This window comes from Bidens hawaiensis, unplaced genomic scaffold (genome assembly GCF_021521415.1).
Source record: "Bidens hawaiensis isolate Kalapana, Puna unplaced genomic scaffold, B.hawaiensis_p1.1 tig00005028_1, whole genome shotgun sequence".
Taxonomy (NCBI): domain Eukaryota; kingdom Viridiplantae; phylum Streptophyta; class Magnoliopsida; order Asterales; family Asteraceae; genus Bidens; species Bidens hawaiensis.
This window is the reverse complement of record NW_027491319.1, coordinates 762,729-770,945: the sequence shown is the minus strand read 5'-3', so window position 1 is coordinate 770,945 and position 8,217 is coordinate 762,729.

Sequence of the window (8,217 nt, the reverse complement as noted above, 5' to 3'; positions counted from 1 at the left end):
AGGGCTAGGTTTATACCCATAGTTATAATGGTTTTAGGAACACATAGTTCCTTGTAAACAATTTCACATAACAAGTTTGACTCATTTTGAAAACAAGTTTAAAAGTTTGGGGCGTATTCACCTCGTCTCTTTTAGGATCGGCTTCACTCACCGTCCAAGGGTCTTTCCCTTTCTTTATCTCGAACCTTTAGTTACAAGTATAAATATTTGTTAGTCGGATACACGATCCGGCTTAAGACCTTTAGTCTTATATCTCAATCCTCGATTGAACCTCTAGTTCAATTCTTATTTACTTGAAAACCTCTTGTTTAAAAGTAAATTATAAACCTTTAGTTTATATGAAAACCCGACGTTTCTTCTTCTCCAAGAAACGTAATCTTTTCTTTTATTATTTAAGAATACTCTTTATTCATTAAATAATATTTCATAACAAAGAATATATACATATATACTTACACACATATATATGTTATCACAATATTCAATATCAAACTTTCATTCATTTCTTTGTTATGTTTTCTTTTCTTTTCTTTTATCGAGGCATTGAGTATAACCTCGACCGAAGGCCATAGCCTTGAATATAATATTAAATTATATTGAATTCATTATTACGCCTAACCATAGCGGCGTATGAAAACTCTAGAGAAATGAGCAGCACTCCGACGCCGCTTTACTTTTCTCGATCAATTTTGATATGCCAACTTTAACACTCGTCGGCACATCTTTCGGGACTCTTTGCCATAACAACACCTTCTTGATGAATGAGGGTGGAGGGTGGAATGAACTTCAAGGAAACGTCGGTAAACAAACGAAAGATTCGAGGCACGCTTATCGAGAAAACGAGGCACGAACTTCGAGGTATTCTAGTGAGATGTTTTAGAGAGATTGAGAGCAATGTTGGTGTGCAGAAATGAGCTGCCCTTAGCCGCTATTTATAGAGCTCAATTTGGTTCCCATCGCGCTACGCAATAGGTCCCTGGAGAGGCCTATCGCGTACCGCGATATAGACCTGATGACGCAGAGGTGTAGGCCTGCCACGTGTCGACACGTGGCAGACGCCGCTCCACGTGGCAAAACGTGGCAGCAGTGTTGCCACGTGGTGACACGTGGCAGCAGGTGATGCCACTGTGTGCCACGTGGCACACGTGTCACAATTTGTCAGACACCCCATCGCGGTACGCGATGGGAGTCTCTTCTGACTCATCGCGTAGCGCGATAGGTCAGGAAAAACAAATTTTCATTTTTAACCCTCAAGTTTGGATTTTGGCAATTTTAGGCCCTAGACTTTGGAAAGTTGATACATTGAACTCGAAATTTTCATGTTGTTACATCCTCCCCACCTTGAAACAAATCTCGTCCTCGAGATTGCTTTACTCGAACAAGTGTGGGTATTTTCTTTTCATTTCCGATTCGAGTTCCCAAGTATATTCGGGCTCTTTACGCGAGTCCCATTTAACTTTCACTATTTTCAAAGTATTTCTTTTTAATTTCTTTGTTTTCGAATCTTCAATTTTAATTGGCGTTCTACGAATTTTAAATTTTCGTTTATTTCCACGTCTTTTAATGGAATAGCCAAATATTCATCAGTTAAACACTTACGCAGATTCGAAATATGGAATACATCATGTATTCCTTGCATTTCCTCGGGAAATTGCAAACGGTATGCAACATTGACGATTCGTTCGATTACCTCAAAAGGTCCAACGAATCGAGGACTTAACTTTCCTTTCTTACAGAAGCGAATGACGCCTTTCCAAGGAGAGACTTTCAACAGAACTTTGTCACCGACATTAAATTCTAATGGCTTACGACGAACATCGGCGTAGCTCTTTTGGCGATCACGCGCCGTCTTAAGTCGTTCTCGGATTTGGAGAACTTTGTCGGTAGTTTCTTGGACAATTTCGGGTTCAGAAAATTGATTGTCTCCAGTTTCAGACCAACACACGGGCGTCCTACACTTTCGTCCATATAACGCCTCGAATGGTGCGGCTTGAACACTCGTGTGATAACTATTTTGTACGAGAATTCCATTAGGGGTAAGTGGTCATCCCAACTTCCACCTAAGTCGATCACACAAGCGCGGAGCATATCTTCTAACGTTTGAATCGTTCATTCACTTTGCCCATCGGTTTGCGGATGATAGGCAATGCTCAAGTTTAACTTCGTACCAATAGCTTGTTGGAAGCTTTTCAAGAAATGAGACGTAAAACGACTGTCTCGATCAGAAATGACAGATAGCGGTACTCCATGCAAAGCAACGATGTTTTTTACATAAATAAGCGCTAGTCTATCCATTGAGTACGACTCGTTGATGGGTATGAAGTGTGCAGACTTTGTTAAACGATCCACAATTACCCATATTGCATTGTGTTATCGAGTCGTCTTCTGGAGTTTAGTAATGAAATCCATGGTTATTAATTCCCACTTCCATACGGGAAGTTCGGGTTGCTGAAGCAGTCCCGAAGGCTTTTGATGTTCAGCCTTGACTTTTAAACATGTCAAACATTTCACAACATGCGAAGCGACATCCCTTTTCATCCCATTCCACCAATAGTTGGCTTTGAGGTTGTGGTACATCTTATCACTTCCGGGATGCATCATGTATTTCGACTTATGAGCTTCGCTCAAAATTTTCTCACGCAACCCTCCAACGATTGGTACCCAAATCCTATTACCGAGTCTAAGGATACCATCGTCACCTTTGACTAACGAGTCAATGGTGCCGTTGCGTTTTTCATCGGCGATTTGGTTTTCATTGATCGCTTGAGTTTGAGCGGATTTGATTTGTTTAATAAGATCAATTTGAAGCTCTAGAAGTAACGCTCGAACTCTTTTCGGCTTCTCGTGCTCTTTACGACTTAAGGCATCAGCCACAACATTGGCTTTACCTTCGTGATAAACAATCTCACAATCGTAGTCATTGAGTGTTTCCATCCATCTTCGTTGGCGCATGTTCAACTCTTTTTGATCAAAGATATGTTTCAAACTCTTATGATCGGTGTACACGGTAAATCTAACTCCATAGAGATAGTGCCTCCATATCTTAAGCGCAAAGATTATAGCACCTAACTCTAGATCGTGATTCGTGTAATTCTTTTCGTGTACTTTGAGTTGACGAGAGGCGTAAGCAATCACTTTCTTGCGTTGCATTAGTACGCATCCTAAACCCGAGTGAGACGCGTCACTAAATACCACAAAATCCTTAGTACCTTCTGGCAAAGCCAAGATAGGTGCTTGGGTGAGCTTTTATTTAAGTATATCGAACGCCTCTTATTGCTTCGTTCCCCATTCATATTTAATGTTCTTACGAGTTAAGGAAGTTAGAGGAACGGCGATTTGAGAAAAGTTCTCAATGAACCTACGGTAGTAGCCGGCCAAACTTAAGAAACTTCGGATTTCGGTTGGCGACTTTGGGACTTCCCATTTAGAGATAGCTTCAATCTTAGCATGGTCCACTTGAATACCGTTAACGTTAATGACGTGACCAAGAAATTGCACCTCGTGCAACCAGAACTCGCATTTTGAGAACTTAGCGTACAACTTCTTGGTTCTAAGAATTTCAAGCAACGTTTGAATATGAATTTCATGATCGGCCTTGGACTTAGAATAAATAAGTATGTCGTCGATGAATACGATAACAAATTTATCCAAGTAAGGCTTACAGATTCGGTTCATCATGTCCATGAATGCGGCTGGGGCATTAGTAAGTCCAAACGGCATGACCGTGAACTCATAATGTCCATACCTTGTTCGGAAGGCGGTCTTTGGAATATCTTCAGATTGAACTTTGAGTTGGTGATAGCCGGAACGAAGATCGATTTTAGAAAAATAGCTAGCACCTTGAAGTTGGTCGAAAAGATCATCGATACGAGGAAGTGGATATCGGTTTTTAATTGTGACTTTATTCAACGCACGATAGTCAATACACATCCTCATGGAACCATCTTTCTTCTTGACAAATAGGATTGGTGCTCCCCAAGGCGATGAACTTGGTCGAATGAAACCTTTCTCCAATAACTCATCGCGTTGTTTCTTTAAATCTTTCATCTCGGTTGGCGCTAAACGATACGGAGCTTTAGCGATCAGAGTTGTACCGGGAATCAGATCGATCCTAAACTCTACTTCGCGATCGGGAGGGATTCCAGGAAGTTCATCAGGAAAGACATCAGACAAGTCAGAAACAATAGGTACGTCTTTGATTTCTTTTGGCTTTGATTCTTCAGTGACGTAGGCCATGAATGCGAGGCATCCTTGATTTAGACACTTGTTAGCCCTAATCATGGAGATTATGCTAATTGGTCAGCGTCTTTGTCCCCTTCAATTCGTATCGTTTGTTTATCGGGGGCTTGAAGTTCAACAGTTTTCCTATTGCAGATGATACGAGCATGGTTATCAGATAACCAATCTATACCAAGTACAATATCAAAACTAGCCAATCTCATAGGCAACAAACAAATAGGCAAGATATAACCAGCTAGAAGGATTTTTCCGTTTTCAAGGGCTTCGGAGATCTTAATGATTTCGCCACTAGCAGTCTCGACGCTTAGAGTTTTATCTAATTTTGTTAATGGTTCGTTTAATAGACTATAGAAACTATTATCTATAAAACTTAATTTCGCACCCGAATCAAATAAAACTCTAGCATAGGTGTCGTTGACTAGAAACGTACCGGTTATGGTTTCGGCAAGTCAGCGGCTCTTTTTGTGTCGAGTACAAAGACTCGAGCGTTTCCCTTTTTATTTTGGCCACTTCCACCCGCATCACCACCAGCAGGCTTGTTCTTTGGGCACTCAATACTCAAATGGCCCATCTCCTTGCAGTTAAAGCAAGTCATCTTTTTCTTCCAACAGTTAGCGGCATCATGTTCCGTAAGATTACAGGACTCACAGACTTTAGGAGACGGGGCGAAATTCCATCGGCCCTTATGGTATCTCCTACACGTCTTGCATGGCGTAGAGTTGTTTCGGCCCTTGCCTCTAAAGTTGGAACCTCCTCCAATTATTCCTTGAGCAGTCGTTGGAGTCACCTTCTTGTCCTCTTCCTTGTTGCGGACCATACCGCCCATCAAGTACCCAGCCAACTCCATAGCAGAATCAGCGGTTTGAGGCAAGTGTGACCTCACCATGTCGCGGATTTCCCGTGGCAGTCCCCAAATATAACGTGTTACTTTGCTGGACTCAGGGTTAACCAGCTGGGGAACTAGACGACAATACTCAAGGAACTTGGTATTGTATTCTCGGAGGTTTGTTCCTACGACTTTATGGTTAAGGAACTTGGTTTGGATCTGATCAGTCTCGTGCATGGGACAAAACTTTCCCATCACCATGACTTTAAACTCTTCCCACGTCAAGCCATACATCACCTCTCTTCTTTTGCTCATCAACAGAGCATTCCACCACTCATGTGCTTCACCCTTGAACATGAGAGCGGAGTATTGGATCTTTTCCTCCTCAGAACACTTACTCGTGATAACGAGAGTCTCCATCTCTTCGAGCCACCTTACAGTTGTGATGGCTCCCTTGTCACCATGGAACTCTTTCGGTCCATAGTACTTAAAATCTTTGAACGTACAACCACTCACTTTCATCCTTTTAAACTTTTGCCTGATACCTTCGTCGGCATTAGATCCATGATCGCTTTCTTCATCACGGATTGGTTTAGGACAAGATTTAACGGATTTAGAAGGGTGAACGGAAAGGTTAACAGTTTGGGAATGTCTAGATTGTCTAGATTGTGATCTCCACTCGGATTCCTCTCTCACGGCTTGTTTAATCATCTTTTGGATTTTTTTCATGTATTTCTCAGGAATTTCTTCCTCTCGCTCGTTATCAGGGCCTTTCCCCTTATCTCTCATCTCTCTTTCCTTTCGAGCGTTCTCGTTATTGTTACTTTATTTAGACATTTTCTTTTTTTTTTCTTTTCAATTTGGTCTGAGAATTTTAACAACATTTCTTATAATAAACACTCGTTTATTTATTACACATTAATATATATATCCCAAGGATATATATATTTTACAATACATATATATATATATACCGTTTTCACGATATATATAACTGGTCCTATTTTTACATTAGAAAGTTTCAAACGTTCTTTATTTATACACATAGCATTTAGGACTATTTTACACATAGTTTCCACATGGCCACCATCTTCAGTTCTTCAAGAATTTCTTCACACCCTTCGATATCTTGTTGCATTTACGAAGGATTGTTTCTCTAACTTTCTTCTTTTTCTTCTCCTCCTCGTGCACGTTCTTCCTCCAATCGTCGGTTTCATGTAGAGCGCGGTCCAAGTGCTCTTCGTACGATTGTGGGATTACATTGGGTATCCATACTGCGGAGGTGGGTCACGGTAACCCAATGTCACCATTTCGTAATGGTTCCTCGGTTCTGGATACGGAACATAATCCATGGTAGATGAAAGGTTGAGATAGGTCTTGGCAGCTTGATTCTGTTCACGGATCTCATCAGCTTGTTCTTGAATTGACGGAATCTCACCTTGGAATGGTGGAAAGCTTGATGAAGTCCCAATCCTAAGTTTCTCTAGGCATTGGACATAGGGATCCACAGAACCATAACTTGGATTTTGGGAAGTGAGTGATCCATCCATTGGGCTTGCCGTTTCGTTAGGATTCTCTGGATGCTCTTATTCCGATTCTTCCTCAGACTCTTTTTCGAGTTCCTCCTCTTCTTTAGGATCCTCTTCTTCGTCGGGGTCCTCTTCTTTTTCGGGTTCATCTTCTTCCATGGGTTGTGTGGATTCATTGATTATTGGGATCATCTGGAAAGTCTCAGTGGGCATCATTACTCTCATCTTTGGTCTACTAGACGGTCCTTCACCGTGGTTTGGTTGGGAACTAGGTTTATTGAAGGTGGAACTTCCGGCATTCCATTCTTGTTGTTCAGTAAGGTATTTCATCCATTAAGAGGATGGTTGAGAGTTTGGTAAGTATCCGGCTGGATAGAATTGTGGTGTCTCCATGGGCTGGTATATTGGGATTTCCGAGAGATGGTATGTGGGTACATCTGATGGTTGATACATTGGCATTGTCGGTGGATGGTAGCTCGAGTGTCTTGGTGGTTCAACACTTAGTTTTGGTGGACTATCGGAAATGGCTATCGGGTAGTGTCGACTTCCGGGATAGTATAAGGGTTTGGAAAAATCTTGTTCCACGTCTTGGTTAAAGTATGCCTCATAGTATCCGTCACTCATGTTGTCTTCGGGGTAGGGTTCGGCAATTCCGGCCTCCTTTGCCTTAACATAAAGTCTTCCATGTGAGCTTTAAATGACATCTATAATATAAGTGGTTTAGAGTGTAGAGTGGGAAAGAAAGGTTACCAGCCTATCTTATCCCTAAACACATAAGCAATTATTTCCTAAACTTGGATCGAAGCTTGGGTATTGTTTTATGGTACCCAATTCGCTAAGACCGATGGCTCTAATACCAACCTGTCACACCTCTGTCTAGGGCCTAGGAGCGTGACCCAACAGTTGGTATTGTAGTTGTAAATAAATCAGAGTTGCTTTTAGTTTGCGGAAGACTTATAAACTTTAAGGATCGAAAGCGTAATATTTATATATACAAAAGACGGTGTTTAAAACATCCGTTAAGTTTTTACAAAATATTTATGTGTTTATAATTACAAAACATCATATTTATATATTAAGTTACAAAAGAAATCCAAGCCATCGGATATATCAATAGCACTTCGATACTCCAAGTGCTAAACTTGTTCACCTGCAAAATGTAAGAAAATACGTCAGCAACGAATGCTGGTGAACACGCTGACGCATAACAACTCTTTTACTTAATTACCCCTCGAGACTACGCCTGCCTCGGCCCAACGTGTCTTAGTACCACCTATGTAAGGATCCAGACATACGTATACCACAGCCTGAGGGCTAGGTTTATACCCGTAGTTATAATGGTTTTAGGAACACATAGTTCCTTGTAAACAATTTCACATAACAAGTTTGACTCATTTTGAAAACAAGTTTAAAAGTTTGGGGGCGTATTCACCTCGTCTCTTTTAGGATCGGCTTCACTCACCGTCCAAGGGTCTTTCCCTTTCTTTATCTCGAACCTTTAGTTACAAGTATAAATATTTGTTAGTCGGATACACGATCCGGCTTAAGACCTTTAGTCTTATATCTCAATCCTCGATTGAACCTCTAGTTCAATTCTTATTTACTTGAAAACCTCTTGTTTAA